The sequence below is a fragment of the Heterocephalus glaber genome, unplaced genomic scaffold, assembly GCF_053883595.1.
Source record: "Heterocephalus glaber isolate CG9 unplaced genomic scaffold, H.glaber_assembly_v1.0 deba00001733, whole genome shotgun sequence".
Classification (NCBI taxonomy): domain Eukaryota; kingdom Metazoa; phylum Chordata; class Mammalia; order Rodentia; family Bathyergidae; genus Heterocephalus; species Heterocephalus glaber.
This window is the reverse complement of record NW_028258444.1, coordinates 10,369,967-10,384,544: the sequence shown is the minus strand read 5'-3', so window position 1 is coordinate 10,384,544 and position 14,578 is coordinate 10,369,967. Positions and strand designations below refer to the sequence as shown.

The 14,578-nt window shown below is 37.6% G+C and overlaps 1 protein-coding gene across 12 annotated transcripts in view; it reads left to right on the top strand.

Annotated features, from left to right (window-relative positions):
- Positions 1 to 14,578, top strand: part of LOC110347344 (uncharacterized) — a 104,984-nt gene that overhangs the window by 26,830 nt on the left and 63,576 nt on the right. The gene's annotated exons all lie outside the window — the stretch shown is intronic.

Sequence of the window (14,578 nt, the reverse complement as noted above, 5' to 3'; positions counted from 1 at the left end):
TTACACATGTGTTCTATTTATTTCACCTAAGAGTATTGGCTCAATGTGCATCCATTTAGCTATAAATGTCTCTAATTTGTCATTTTTTATGGCTGAGTAGCACTCCATTTTATTTTTTAAAAAACACATCATCTTTATCCAGTCACCAGTTGATGGGCAACTGGGCTGTTTCCAAATTTTAGCTATTACAAACTGTGCCACTATAAACATGGATGCACGTATATCACTGTGGTTCTTTTAATTCTTTTGGGAAGATACCCAGCAGGGGAATAGCTGGGTCAAATGGGACCTCTAGTCCTAGTTCTTTGAGGCATCTCCATACTGATTTTCACAGCAGATGCACCAGTCTGCAATCCCACCAAGAGTAGAGAAGGGTTCCTTTCTCCCCATAGCCCTCTCAGCATTTGTTATTGGTTAATTTCTTGATAGCAGCCATTCTTTGTGGAGTAAGATGGAATCTGTGTTGTTTTCATCCAAATCTCTCAAATGATCAGTGATGTTGAACTTTTTTATATATTTATTCACTGCTTCTACTTGTTTGTGTGAGAAATGTCTGTTCATTTCAGGTGCCCATTTTTGAATTTTGGGGGGGGGATCTGATTTTTTAAAGTTCTTTATATATTCTAGATAGTCGTCTTTTTTTTTGGTACCAGGGATTGAATTCAGGACCTTGTGCTTGTGACACAGGTGGTAGATAGTAGTCTTTTGTGCGAGGAAAAGCTGGTAAAATTTTTTTCCCCACATTGTATGTTGTTTCTTAGCTCTGTTGGTGGATTCTTTTGCAGTGCAGGAGATTTTTAATAAGATGAGATCCCAGTTGTTGATTCTTTGTGCTAGCTCCCATGCTACTGAGGTTTTGTTTATAGTCTTTTCCTATGCCAATATCTTCAAGAGCTCTACCTAACCTATTTTCCAGCAAACTTAGTGTTTCTGTTTTAATATTTAGATCTTTGATCCAATTCAATTTTAGATTAGTGCATGGTGAAAGATATGGGTCTAGTTTTTTTTCTTTTTTTTTTTTGGCACCGGGGATCAAACTCAGGTCCTTCTGCTTTCGAGGCAGGCGGTGGAACCACTGAGCTAAATCCCCGGCCCAATATGGGTCTAGTTTTAATCTTTGACATGTTGGAATCCAATTTTACCAGCACCATTTACTAAAGAGGCAATTTTTCCTTCATTGATGGTGTTTGGTTCCTTTGCCAAAGATGAGGTGGTTGAGTATGTCTGGAGTTATTTCTGGATCTTCAAATGTATCCCACTGATCCTCAGGTCTGTTTCTTTGCCAGTACTATGCTGTTTTTATCACAGTATCATTGTAGTATACTTTCAAGTTGGGGATTGTGATGAAGTCTACCTTGTCTTTGTTGCCTAGAACTGCTTTTGCTATTCTGGGTCTCTTCTGGTTCCAGATGAATTTTTGGATTATTTTCTCTAGTTCTGTGAAATACACTGTTGGGATTTCAATCAGGATTGCATTGAATCTATGTAGCAGTTTCATAAGGGTGGCCATTTTCACTATATTATTTCTTCCTACCGAGGAATAAGGGATGTCTTTCCATTTTCTGATATCCTCTTCAGTGTCTTTTTTCACAGCACTGTAGTTTTAAAGGTAAAGTTCTTTTACTTCTTTCATTAGATTGATTCCTAGATATTTCTTTCTTTTGGATGCTATTGTGAAAGGAATTGTTTCCCTAATTTCTCTCTCAGTGAGTTTGTTATTTGTGTACAAAAAGGCTATTGATTTTTGAGTGTTGGCCTTGTATCAAGCTACTGAATCTGTCAGTTAAGTCTAGATAGAAGTCTTTTGGCAGAGTTTTTCGAGTCTTCTATGTAGAATATCATATTCTCACCAAATAATTACAGTTTAATTTTTTCCTTTCCTATCTTTATTCCTTTTATTTCTTTTTCTTATCTAATTGCTGTGGTTAATATTTATAGAACTCTGTTGAACGGAAGTGGTGACAATGGACATCCTTGTTTTGGTCCTGAGTTTAGCATGAAGGATTTCAGTGTTTGACCATTTAGTATGATGTTGCTGTTGGTTTTTCATAGATAGCCTTTATCAGGTGGAGATCTATTCCAATTTTCTGTAGGGTTGGTATCATGAATGGCTGTTGGATTTTGTCAAATGCATTCTCTGCAACTATTGAGATGATCATATGGTTTTTGTCCTTGGCTCTGTTGATATAGTGTATTACATTTATTGATTTATGAATATTGAACCATCCTTGCATCCCTGGAATAAATCCAACTTGGTCAGGGTGTATGATCTTCTTGATGACCCTCTGTATTCTGTTTGCCAATATCTTGTTGAGGATTTTTGCATCTATGTTCATTAGGGAGATTGACCTGTAGTTCTCTTTTTTGGATGGGTCCTTTCCTGGCTTTGGAATCAAAGTAACACTTGCTTCCAGGAATGAATTTGGAAGTACTGCTTCTCTTTCAATTTCATTGAAGAGTTTAAAGAATAGTGGCAATAGTTCTTCTCTAAATGTCTTGTAGAATTCAGCAGTGAAGCCCTCAAGACCAGGGCTTTTCTTTGTTGGTAAGTTTTTAATTACATTTTCAATTTCACTCATTGTAATTGGGGTGTTTAGAATTTCTGTATCTTCTTCATTTAACTTTGGCAATTTGTATTTATCTAGGAATCTGCCCATTTCTTCTGTGTTTTCCATTTTATTAGAGTATAGTTTCTGGAAGTAGGTATTGATGATTCTCTGGATTTCTGCTGGGTCTGTTGTGACTGCCCCTTTTTCATTCTTAATTGCATGGATTTGAGCCTTTTCTTTCCTTTTTTTGATAAGGTTGGCTAAAGTTTTATTGATTTTATTTATTTTTTCAAAAAAACAACTCTTTGATTCATTAATTTTTTGTATCATTCTCTTAGTCTCCATTGCATTGATTTCTGCTCTGATCTTTATAATTTCCTTTCTTGTGCAAGCTTTGGGTTTGTTATTCTCTTCTTTTTCTAGGAGTTTAAGGTTCTGCATTAGGTTATTTATCTGAGTTCTTTCTGTTTTCCTAATAAGGGCCTTCACTGCTATGAATTTCCCACATAGAACTGCTTTCATTGTGTCCCATAGATTCCTGTATGTTGTACTGGCATTATTTACTTGTAGAAACTGTCTAATTTCTTCTTTGATTTCCTCTATGACCCATTGGTTGTTGAGGAGGGTGTTTTTCATTTTCCATGTGTTTGTGGGAGTTTTGCGGTTTCTCATGTTATTGATCTCCAATTTTATTGCACTATGGTCTGATAATATACAGGGGGTAATTTCAATTCTTTTACATTTACTTAGAGGATGTAGTGACCATCTTTGTCTCAATTAGTTTTGGTTTGAAATCTACTTTGTCTGCAAATAAGATTGCTACTCCTGCTTTTTTCTGGGTTCCTGTCACATGGAGAGCTCTTTTCCATCCTTTTACTTTCAGTCTATGAATTTCTTTTTGAGTTAGGTGTGTTTCTTGTATACAGCATATTGCTGGATTTTGCTTCTTAATCCATTCTGTCAGTCTACTTCTTTTGACTGGTGAATTGAGGCCATTAACATTGATAGTTATAACTGATAGTTATTGACTCATGCTTGTCATGATGTTTTACTGCTGTTGGCTCTTATTTCTTTTTCCCCCTTTCCCTTTAGTTTCTTACCTTGCCTGATGTCTTCCCTCTGTTAAGCCTCATGGAGTTGTGACCTTCGTTGCCTTTTTCTAGGATATTGCCTAGAATCATTTGGAGGTCTGGTTTGGTGTTTATGAAATTTCTCAGGTGTTTTTCATCATGGAAGTATCTAATTTCCCCATTGATTTTGAAAGATAATTTTGCAGGATACAACAGTCTAGGTTGAAAGTTATTTTCTTTTAGGGCTCAAAATACTTGACTCCAGGCTCTCCTTGAGTTGAGGGTTTGTATTGAGAAGTTTGCTGTGATTCTGATGGGCTTTCCTTTGCAGGTGATTTGTTTCTTTTCTCTAACTGCTTGTAGGATTTTGTTCTTCTGTTGGGTTTCTGGGATCTTCACTATTATATGTCTAGGTGTAGATTTTTTTATCATGGCTAGGTGAAGTTCCATATGCCTCACTTATCTGTGTGTCCAATTCTCCACCTCTGTAGTAATAGTTTTTTACTATTACTTCTGTGAACAGTTTTTTAATGTCAATTGTACTTTCTCCTGTTTTTTCGTGGACTCCTATCAGTCTTATGTTGTTCTTCTTTGCATCATCTAGCAGCTGCTGAATTGATTTCTCATGGCCCTTTACTATTTTTAAGAAATCTCTGTTTTCATGGTCCTTCACCACAATCTGACTTCTATACCTGATATTCTATCTTCAGATTTCTTAATCTGCTCTGCATGCTTTGAATGGAGTTTTTAATCTCCTGAAAATCTGTTTGAATCTGTTTCATGGTTTCCATTTCTTTCTTATACTGGGCATTCATGGCTTCCAGCATGATTCTGAGCTCATCTATTTTTTTTTTTTTATCAGTTTCTGTTCTAGAGCCTCTAATCATGTCTTTCACTCTGCTTACCATCTCTGTAGTTATCTGTGAGATTATTTCTGCTTTGCATTTTTCTAAAGCCTCATTCATCTGTTTTGTTACTTCCTGTGCTATCACTTCAGGGTGTCCAGGTGGTTGATTATCACACTTTTCCACCTCATTTCCCCTAGAATTTGCCTTTTGTGGGGTGGAAGTTTGAGTTTGTGACTTGCTTAAATGTCTTCTCATTTTTGTTTTTGGTGCTGTCCTTGGTGTAGTTCCTGTGTTGATATTTTGAAGTTGCTTATTGTAAGTATCTTTGTTGATGTATTTATAACCCTTATGGAATGATTTCTTCTCAGAAGTATCTTCCAGATATAGCTGGTCTTTAGGTTTTGAGTCTCTAATGGCTCTGAGATGATCTCATTTTCATTATACCAGAATGGACAACTGATTAGATCAATCACAACACTTAGCCAAAGTGATACAATCAGCAACACCATAGCATCAAATACATCATTAGAGAATGATAATTTGTGGTAGTTATTAATCTATCAGCTTTAAAAATGAAGGGCCTCCTTCAGGGTATGTCTCTGCTGTCACAATAGACAACATGGGCTGCAGTGTGCAGTTGTAAGTCAATCAGTCTCAGTAAGCTAGTCCCAGACCCATGAGATTCAGGCAGATTTCTGGCTTCAAGTCCCACGTTGAGCTCCCTGTCCACCTGCAGGGTTGCACTCTGCAAGGTTCTATTGCAGGTTTCAGCTGCCTTTCCCCTGAAGAAAGTCCGGGTTCCAATGGGAGCTGATGATCCCTCTAACTTACCAAGCATGGTGGTCTGGTGTGCCTTTATTGCAGAGATTCTCTTCACTTTTCCAGTGGGCTTGTTTTCATCGTGGAGCCTAAGAGAGGTCCTCTCTGTGTTGTTCACTTTTGCAGCTCAGGACAATAGCTTTTATGTCCCCCTGTTCTTCTGCAGTGTGGAACCAAGTAGCTGCACAGCCAGAAGGCCAGAGGCGGGGTGGGGGGGCTGTTGTTGGAGGCATCTGCTCAGCTAAGCTGGGGCTGGTGGGCATACCCGGGGGCTCCTCCTCACCCTGCCTGTTCCCAAGCCCGACCTGGTCTCAAGCTGGTGGAACAAGGTGGAGGAAGCAGGTCCCAGTCAGGCTACATCCACTCAGCCCCACTTGGCCCTGCTGGGCCAAGCTGGGGTTGGTGGGCATGCCCAGGGGGTGTCTCCTCACCGTGTCTTGGTCCCAAGCCTGTCCTGGTTGCAAACTGGTGGAACAATGTGGAGGAAGCAGGTCCCAGTCAGGCTGTAACCACTCAGCCCCACTCGGCCCTCTCTAATGACTCTTAGGCAATCTCGTTTTCAGTATACCAGGAAGGACAACTGATTAGATGGATCACAACACCTTAGCCCAAGTGATAAAACCAGCACCAACAATAGCATCAAGCATAGCTTAGAAAATGACAATTTGTGGTAGCTATTAATCTGTCACCTTTAACCATGTGAACTTGATAAAAATTGAGGACCAGCCCAAAATATGTTTGTAGTAAATAAATCCTTCAATATAGCAAATTTATCCTTTGGGATGAGGACTTAGAAGGAGTTGGGGAGGGAGTGATAGAGAGATAGAATGAGAGGGAAAGATTATAAATGAAGCTAGAGGACACAAGTAGATCATGCAAACTTTAGGAAACTGTTGAAGAGAAGAGGAAAGGAACAAAGAGTGAAAAAACAAAGACAAGAACAGAACAAAGTAACAGCAATAGGGAAGCTAGAAACTGTATTCAGTTTTCTATAAAAGTAATGACAATCGAGAGGAGAGAAAAAAATCTGAAATAGGGCAGGAACAGGAAAAAGAAGGGAGAGAAATGAAGAACAAGAAGGGAAGGAGAGAGAAAAAGAAAAGAAAAAGTAAATAAATTTAAAAATAAATTTTAAAAAGGGCCTCCTTCAGGGCAGCAGTGTGCAAATCTAAGTGAATTACTCTCAGCAAGCAAGCTGCAGTCCTCTGAGATTCAGGCTGCACTTTTTTGTGACATTTTATTACTGATTTCATCTTATTATTTATTATTGGTCAGTTTTTAACATCGTCTTGGTTCAGTTTTTGTAGGTCATATGTATCCAGAAATTTATATCTTCTAGATTCTCTAATTGTTAGCATGTAGATTTTTGAAATAATCCCTAATGATCTGCATTTTTGTGGTATTGGTTGTAGTGATTCCCCTTTCATCTCTAAATTTATTGATTCAGGTCTTCTCTCTTTTTTTCTTGGTTAATTTAGATAAAGATTTGTCAATATTGTTTATCTTGCACAGAAGCAAACCTCTGTTTCATTCATGTTTGTCTTTTAGATTCTATTGCATTGATTTCTGCTCTCGCCTGTTATTTTTTCCTTATATTAATGCTAGATTTTGTATGTTCTTGGATATGAATCACTCAGTTGTTTATATGAAATCTTTCTATTTTTTATGTAGACATTGGTATAAACTTTTCACTTATTATACTGCAGCAAGTACTAAGTAACAGTACTGAGTTCTAAGCAAGTATGCAGCAGTATGCAGCAGATATATTTTTGTATGTTGTGTTTTCATTTTCATTTGTTTAAAGAAATTTTAAAATTTTCATTCAGACTTCAATGATCTACTCTGTTCAAAATTATATTGTTCTGTCTCTGTGTTATTAGTATAATTGCTAAAAACTTTCTTGCTATTGACATTTGGTTTTATTCTTTTTTTTATCAGAAAAGATACAGGATATTTTAAGATTTTACAATCTAAGACTTGGTTTGAAGCCCAATATATGGTGTGTTCTAGAGAAAGTTCAATGTCTGAATGAAAAGAATATGTATTCTTCAGTTTAAGATGTAATGTGCTGTAAATGCCTCTTAAGCCTTTTCGCTCTCTATATAATTTAACTCTGGTATTTGTTGGTGTTTTGTGTGCATGATATATCCATTGATGACAATGGTGTATTAAAATTGCTCACTTTTATTGTATTAGAGTATATCTTTTTGGTCTAGCAGTGTTTTTTCTTAGTAAAACTGGATGCTCTAACAGTAGATGCATACACATTTATACCATTACATCTTCTTAATGGTTCTTTGTCTCTTCTTACAATTCTTGTTTTGAAATGTATTTTCTCAGATATATGAATAGGTACTCTACTATTTTTAGTCACTTTATTTGTTGCTGAGACACATTACTGGCACCCACAACTGAAGGAAAAGTTTGTTTCAGCTCATGTTTTTAGTCCATAGTTGGCTGGCTCCAAGGCATGATGGGCATGGTGATAAGATCTGATGGAGAACAGCTGCTCACATCATGGTGGTCAGGAAGGCAGAGAGCAAAGAGAAAAGCTAAGGGAGGGGATAAACTTTCCAGGTTACAGTCCTATTGATCTGCCTCTAACCAGGCCTCACCTAATAGCCAGCAATAAACTCATCTGTGGATTAATTAACTGATGAGTGTATTACCCACATGATCCAATCACCTTCCAAATACATGAGGCTTTTGAAGAATATCACAGATATAAATTTATATATATAAATATATATATAAATTTATATTTATAAATATATAAATATAAATATAAACAGTTTGAGAATTGCTGAAAAATCTATGCCCAAAGTCTTCTCTGAGACTCAAGGGAAACTCTTAGCTATGAGCCCCTGTAAAAAAAAAAAGCTAAACACTGCTGACATACAATGGCACCAGATAAACATTCCTATTCTAAAGGGGAGAAATTGGGAATAGAAAGGAATGGAACCAAAGCGAAATAGAAATCCAGTAGGGCAAACATTAAATCTTATAACTCCATATCTGCACCCAGGACAAGTTATGGCAAGATATGAGCTTCAAAGGGCTTGGCTAGCTCTGCCCCTACAGGATTGCCTGTTGCAGGCCACATGGCTTCTCTCTTGGGATGGCTCTGGTCACTGCCTGTGGCTTTCCTCAGCAGATGTTTCTTATTCTTTGCCTCTTCTATTCCACTTTCAGCTTCACTTTTGCAGCTTCATGTACTCTCTTCTTAGGGGCACACTGCCTGGCCTCCCAGGCCTTTTACTGAGGTCTATGTGGAAGCCTCCCTGGCCTCACAATCTGCATTCTGCATGATGGTAAAACTAGCATGTTGATGGCACCAAGATCTGCCACCATACCAGCAGTAGCCAGTCCCCTTTGGATCATGGCTGTGGTAGCCTCTGAATGCCTGGATGGCTGAATTCAGGGAATCAATTTTCTGTGTGACCCTTCTGGAAGAAGGGACCCAGAAGCTCTCTTTCCAAAACAGTGCTTTACTTATTTTGCATTTTCAGACTTTTCAGAAAATTTGTGTACATTTTGCTCATGTTCTGAGGCTTTGTGAGAGACTGAGATTAATAGTTGACTAATCTGTGGAGGAAATTTTACAGCAGCCCAACATTCATGCAGTGGCATGGGTATTGTTTTAGGCTTTTAGTCAGCTCTACTTTGAGAATAAAGAGCAAATGACAGCTGAATGAATTAAAATGATTTGAGTTTGGCCAGAAAGCATGCTCAGATAAAGTTGGAACCTGCAAAGATGGAGCAGAGGATTAACATTTAATAAGAAATCACATACTACACAACATATAAGAAAGATGGCTAGAAGGCATTGCAAGAACCAGCAGGATTCCACCCTTCACAGGCTCAAAGTTGCAAAAGTGAAACACTTTAATTTGAGCAGATAGCCCCACAGAACTATGCTGAAGAAAGGCAGCCTATGAAATTTGCTTCTTGGGAACCCATTCACAGTGGTTGGCCACCCAGGCTCTCAGAGGCCCCTGCAGCTGTGATTCAAGGATGCCTAGCTACTGGTCAAGCTGTTGGGAAACCTGTTATCATCCATATGGTACTAGTTTTACAGATACAAAAAGTGTGTAGTTAGGGAGGCTTCCACCAAGATTTCAGAAGAAGGCCTGGGAGGGCAGGCAGTGTGCCCCTAAGAGGGCAGTGTGTGAAGCTGTAAGAGTGAAGCTGAAGAAGAATGAAGAAACCCCAGAAAATAAGAAAAGCCAGAAACATGGAGTGTTTGAGAAAGTTACAAGGAGTGAGCAAAGCCAGCCTAAGAGAGAGGCCATGAGAGCTGCTACCATCTGCAATGCCATAGAGGTATGGCCACCCAAGTCTTTTGGAGTTCACATTTTGCTACACCTTGCTCCAGGTGCTGGACATGGAATTATGGGATTTAATGTTTTACCTTCTGGGTTTCAGTACCCCTATTTCTCCCTTTTGCAATAGGAATGTTTATTTTATACTATTGTATATTGGTAGTGTTTGACTTTCTTTTGGTTTTTATAGGGGCTCACAGCTAAGAGTTTGCCTTAAGTCTCAGAGGGGATTTTGGACTTTTTAGCAATGATAAAACTGTTATGACTTTGCCAACTAGTAGAGATGGAATAAATGCATTTTGTATAAAGGAATATGTGGCCAGGGACAGAAAGTTATGGTATATCACTAAATGTCCTGCCAAAGCCTCCTGTGGTCATAGGAAAGGCTTTTGAGAGGTAATTAGATCATGGAGACATGATACTCATCAATGGATTAGTCTACCAATGAGTTTATAGCTAACTGTGATGCTGGGAGTGAAATTGTGGTAACCAACCAGACTCCATCTTGTTCCTCAATGCCATTTTGTACCTGTGCTTGAACAAAGAACTTGCACATGAACAAAGCACCCAAAACCCCCACATCCTGCTTGGCAGTAAACTTGCTGCAGTTGCAGGATGTTTTGTAGCTCACCTAGTATGTGTGAAACTTCCTTATGCCACTCCACTAACCTAGCATGGTTCTGCTTCTGTAAGATTCAGCTTGCTCTTCCCTGAGCCCTCCCCAAGTGAAAGCATGATTTTAAAGGAGAAATCAAAATGCTTCCCATTGCCAAGGAACCTTTCTGGGCTCTAGCCCACCTTGGCTGCTGGCTATAATAAATGGGCATGAATCTGGCACAGAATGTACTGTATCTCTATTGTCCAAACACACTTGTCCACAACAAAATCTAGTTGTAAGAGGTGGGTCACTGAGGGGGTAGCCTGGAAGGATTTATCTCTTGACATTTCTCCCTTCACTCACTCTGATTCCCCACCACCATGTGGTGAGCAGCTCTCCTCAGGTCTCCTTTGCTAGAAACCCCAAGGCATTACATAGCCTTGAAGCCAGCTGAATATGAACTGAAAGGTGAGCCAACACCTTTCCTAAGTCGTGGGTGTTAAGTTATGGTGTCTCAGTGACAAGGAAAATGACTAAGATACTCAGATTAAAGGTTATTATTGAAAGGTATGGGATTATCTTTTTCATTTTGTCAATTTTCTTCTGATTATTTTGTTTGTTTTCTCTTTTTATCTGAAGGATAGCTTTACAGGGCATAGTAATCATGGCTAACAATTAGTTTCTGTCAAGACTTGGAATATGTCATTCCATTTTCTCCAGGCCTGTAGGGTTTTTGCTGAGATCTGCTATTGGACTAACAGAGTTGTCCTTAAAGTGACATGATGCTTTCCCTTCTTCCCTTTCCCCCTTTCCTCCTGCCATCTCCAAACCCTTGGACCTTTTCCTATTTCAAATTATCATTTATTAATTTTAATCATTTTCATCCTTATTTACACTTTCAATTTCTCACACTAGAGAAACTATTCAGTGTTTACACATGTGTGTCCTACTTATTTCACTTAAGAGTATGGCCTCAATATGCATCCATTTAGGGAAAGGAAAAATTATGAGAAAGAAAAAAGCAATGGAATCAAAGTCTGTGTAAATAGGGAGGGGTGGAGGGGGTGAAGGGTGCACAAGTAATGGGAGAAAAAATAAGAATTAAGATACATCATGTTTTGGTACAAACACCCAATGATAAATGTAAATGTATTTTATACCTAAAATGTACCAATAAATATATATATAAATAAAAAGGTGACATGATGCTTTTCTCATACAGAACTCAAAATTGTTTGTCTTCCTGTCTTCTTTCTTTCATTTTAACTGTGTTAAGGTGAAAATCTTTTCTGGTTATGTCTATTTGAAGTTCTGTAAGCATCTGGAGTATGGATGTCTATGTCTTTCTCAAGTTAATGGAATTTTTTTCCTATTGTTTTGTGAAATAGATTTTCTATGCCCTTAACTTTTATTTCCTTTATACTAATTAGTGGATGTTTGATGATTTAATGATGTCCAAAAATCTTGAATGCTCTCTTCATTCATCTTTTTCTGTCTGAACTTGTTATTTCATAAGACCTATCACCTGTCTTCAAGCTCTAACATTCTTCCTTCCACTTGATTTAATATGTAGTTGAGGCTTTCAACTGAATTTAATTGACTTGAGTTCTTCACTTCAAGATTTCTGTTCATTCTAAAAAATCTTTATCTCTTTGTTGAATATCTCATTTACAGTCCTGCATTGTCTTCCTGCTTTCCTTTAGCGGTTTATTTGTTCTTGCTTGGAATTCATTGGGCTTTTAAAAAATTATTTCATGTAGGTGTTGTGGTGCATCTCTATAATACCAGCACTCTGAGTGGATGAGGTAGGAGGATGGTAGATTCAACCTCAGCCTGGATAACTTAGCAACTTAGTGAGAACCTGGATCACAATGAAAACTACATAAGGGGGTAGCGATAAATAGCTTAATATGAAGGCTCTAGGTTCAATCCCTAGTACTGTCAAAAAAATTGCTCTTTTTAATTTTTTACCAGACATTTTATCCATTTCACTTTTTTTGGAGTCTGTTACTAGAGTTATGATTTTGGGGAGGTGTCACATTACCCTGTTTTTTCATAGTTCTTATATTCCTATGTTGAGACTTACCCATCTGGTAAATTGGGTAAGTTTACCATTTTTGTGGGATGGTCTTTTCAGTAAGTGACTTTCTTCTGAAGATCTTTTATGGAGTGTTGGTTTATTATGCAATGCTGGCTTCATTTCCAGGTAGGTACTGTACAGTAGCCTTCTTGTAGCTTCTTTTGCTGTAAATGGTGACTTTGAGCACAGTGTGTAACCTCAAGATCCTAGAAAAAGAAGAGCATAACAAACCCAAAGCTCATACAAGAGAGGAAATTATAAAGATCAGAGCAGAAATCAATGCAATGGAGATTAAGAGAACGATACAGAAAATTAATGAATCAAAGAGTTGGTTTTTTTAAAGAATAAGTAAAATTGATAAACCTTTAGCCAACCTTATAAAAAAAAGGAAAGAAAAGGCTCAAATTCATTCAATTAAGAATGAAAAAGGGGAAGTCACAACAGACCCAGCAGAAATCCAGAGCATCATTAATATCTACTTTGAGAACCTGTACTCTACTAAAATGGAAAACACAGAAGAAATGGACAGATTCCTAGATACATACGAATTGCCAAAGTTAAATGAAGAAGATATAGAAATTCTAAACACCCCAATAACAATGAATGAAATTGAAAATGTGATAAAAAATTTACCAACGAAGAAAAGCCCAGGTCCTAATGGCTTCACTGCTGAATTCTACAAGACATTTAGAGAAGAACTATCACCATTACTCTTTAAACTCATCAAGGAAATTGAAAGGGAAGTAATACTTCCAAATTCATTCCTGGAAGCAAGTGTTACTTTGATTCCAAATCCAGGGAAGGACCCATCCAAGAAAGAGAACTACAGGTCAATCTCCCTAATGAACATAGATGCAAACATCCTCAACAAGATACTGGCAAACAGAATACAGAGGGTCATCAAGAAGATCATACACCCTGACCAAGTCGGATTTATTCCAGGGATGCAAGGATGGTTCAATATTCATAAATCAATAAATGTAATACACTATATCAACAGAGCCAAGGACAAAAACCATATGATCATCTCAATAGTTGCAGAGAATGCATTTGACAAAATCCAACAGCCATTCATGATACCAACCCTACAGAAAATTGGAATAGATCTCCACCTGATAAAGGCTATCTATGAAAAACCAAGAGCAACATCATACTAAATGGTCAAAAACTGAAATACTTCATGCTAAAATCAGAAACAAGACAAGGATGTCCACTGTCACCACTTCTGTTCAACAGAGTTCTATAAATATTAGCCACAGCAATTGGATAAGAGAAAGAAATAAAAGGAATAAAGATAGGAAAGGAAAAAGTTAAACTGTCATTATTTGCTGAGAATATGATACTTTACATAGAAGACCCAAAAAACTTGGCCAAAAGACTTCTACACTTAATTGACAGATTCAGTAGAATAGCTGGATATAAGGTCAACACTCAGAAAACAATAGCCTTTTTGTACACAAATAACACTCACTGAGAGAGAAATTAGGGAAACAATTCCTTTCAGAATAGCATCAAAAAATGAAATATCTAGGAATCAATCTAACAAAGGAAGCAAAAGACCTCTACACTGAAAACTACAGCACTCTGCAAAAAGTGATCGAAGAGGATATAAGAAAATGGAAAGACATCCCTTGCTCCTGAGTAGGAAGAGCAAATATAGTGAAAATGGCCATACTTCCAAAACTACTGTATAGATTTAATGTGATGTCAATTGAAATTCCAACAATATACTTCACAGAACTAGAGAAAACAATCCAAAAATTCATTTGGAACCAGAAGAGACCTAGAATAGCAAAAGCAATTCTAGGCAACAGAGACATGGCTGGGGGTATCACAATCCCCAACTTGAGACTATACTACAAAGCTACTGTGATAAAAACAGCATGGTATTGGCAAAGAAACAGACTTGAGGGTCAGTGGAATAAATTAGAAGATGCAGAAATAACTGTAGACATACTCAGCCACCTCATCTTTGACAAAGGAGCCAACCACTGTCATTTGAGGAAAGATAGCCTATTTAATAAATGGTTTTGGAAAACCTGGATTTCACCCTGCCAAAGATTGAAGTTAGACCCATATCTATCACCATGCACTAAACTAAAATTGAAGTGGATTAAAGATCTAAATATTAAAACAGGAACACTAAACTTGTTGGAAGATAAGTTAGGTAGACCTCTTGAAGATATTGGCATAGGAAAAGACTTTATGAACAAACCCTCAGTAGCATGAGAACTAGCACAAAGAATCAACAACTGGGATTTCATCTTATTAAAAAGATTCTGCACTATAAGA